The following is a 2,500-nucleotide window of genomic DNA, read 5'->3' on the forward strand; positions in this document are numbered from 1 at the left end:
GACCATAGAGTTTATTTCTTTCTTTTATTAAAACATGTTTCACACATCACACATATTACATCTCACAGAGATTACTATAGACCATAGAGTTTATTTCTTTCTTTTATTAAAACATGTTTCACACATCACACATATTACATCTCACAGAGATTACTATAGACCATAGAGTTTATTTCTTTCTTTTATTAAAACATGTTTCACACATCACACATATTACATCTCACAGAGATTACTATAGACCATAGAGTTTATTTCTTTCTTTTATTAAAACATGTTTCACACATCACACATATTACATCTCACAGAGATTACTATAGACCATAGAGTTTATTTCTTTCTTTTATTAAAACATGTTTCACACATCACACATATTACATCTCACAGAGATTACTATAGACCATAGAGTTTCTTTCTTTCTTTTATTAAAACATGTTTCACACATCACACATATTACATCTCACAGAGATTACTATAGACCATAGAGTTTATTTCTTTCTTTTATTAAAACATGTTTCACTACTTCAGACGATAGAGTTATTTTATTCTTGTTTTTAAACATGTTTGACACATCACACATATTAAATCTCACACATGCAGTTTCAATCCCTTTAAATTCTAATATAAATTGGGGGAAAACATTTATTTATTATTAATGTTATTTAAAATCAAGACATCAGTTATTTACATTTTCAGATTGTCAGCAAATGTAATTAAATGTTTAGACTTAATTTAAACAGATACTTTGTAAGTTATCTCAACCCTTGGGACACAGAGGCATGTTAGAATATTTTAGGTAGTCTGGCATTCCTTTGATATTTTTGTATATTTCACCTAACTTAAAACATTGGTGCAAAAGTGGCATATATAGTTGGAAATTATCTTTATTTGGAATAACCCCTTGAGATGTACCATCTCGTTTTCGAGGGGGTCCACAACACCATCAGACAGTAAACATACAATAAATGGACATAAACATAGACACAACAATAAGACAGGACAAACAAAAACACAACAGCAGAATTGCAGCAAGACATCAGATACATAACGAATTATACGACTGCGCTCCAAGCAGAGCACAACCATATATGATTATATTCTAGAAAACACCTCAGCAATAATAACACGAGAGTAAAAGGAATGTAGTAAAAATTATTTTGTGTTGAAATTAAATGTTAACCTACCCTTTAAAAACCTACTTTCAGAGATTTAAGAGAAGGTACAAAAACACAGTGTTAGGCAACATTTAAAAACAAAAATATTTCAGGATTTTATCCAATTTTAACTACATAATATCAATAATACAAAATGTCCGTGATCACTTTCTTTAGATGCCATTTTGTGTGGGAGTGGTTCCCATGCAGCAGCCAGAGAGGGCTGGATTGGGACTGTTTGCAGTAAATGTGAGGGACGAGGGACAGGACATTAGTCACTCATGAAGGACACACACACACACACACACACACACTTGTACAGAAATATTTATAGGGACAGAGAGATACGTGTGTCCTCCCTATGCCTCGTTAGCTTTTGTTTCTCACTCTGCTGTGCTTTCTGTCTCTGTCTCTCTGTCTCTCTTTCTCTCTCTCTTTCTCTCTCTCTTTCTCTCTCTCTTTATATCACTCTGTCTCTCTGTCTGTCTGGCTGCTCTCTTTTCCTCCACATCCTCACTGCCTCCCTTCTTCCATCTCTCTCTCTCTGCACTCCTCACCCCATTTTTCTTTCTTTCATCTTTGTCTCCTGTCTCCCTCTTTTGCTCTCCACCACATCTCTCTGTCTCTGCTCATCATCTCTCTCTGTCCTCCCCATGTCTCTTTCACACTCTCGATCCCTCCCTCCCTCTCTCCTTCTCTCTCTATCCCTCCCTGCCTCTCTACTTCTCTCATTCCCTCCCTCCCTCTCCCCTTCTCTCTCCTTCTCTCCCTTCCTCTCCCCTTCTCTCTCCTTCTCTCCCTCCCTCTCTCCTTCTCTCTCTATCCCTCCCTGCCTGTCTACTTCTCTCTCATTCCCTCCCTGCCTCTCTCCTTCTCTCTCTTTCTCTCACTGTCTCTCTACTTCTCTCTCTTACCCTCTCTCTCCATCCCTCCCTCCTTCTCTCTTTCCCTCCCTCTCTGTCGCTCTCTCTTCCTGTCCCTCCCTCTTCCCTCCTTCCTTCTCCCTCTGCCCTCTCCCTCCCTCTCTCTGCCCTTCCCCCCCTCTCTCTCCCTCTTTCTCTCCCTCTCTCTCTCCCTCTCTCCCTCTCTCCCTCCCTCTCTCTCTCCCTCTGCCCTCTCCCTCTCTCTCCAGCTCCCTCTCCCTCTCTCTCTCTCTCTCTCCCCCCCCTCCCTCTCTCCCCCCCCTCTCTCTCTCTCTCTCTCTCTCCCTCTCCCTCCCTCTCTCTCTCCATGTCAGACAGAGAGTGTGTGTTTCCCATCTGTGCCCGTGGAGTGGTCCAGGTGTTTGAATGTGTGTGTGTGGGGGAATGTCTGTCTGGGCGGAGAGGCGAGTGTTTAAGGGTGTGTGT

The sequence above is a fragment of the Sprattus sprattus genome (genome assembly GCF_963457725.1).
Source record: "Sprattus sprattus genome assembly, chromosome: 13".
NCBI lineage: Eukaryota > Metazoa > Chordata > Actinopteri > Clupeiformes > Clupeidae > Sprattus > Sprattus sprattus.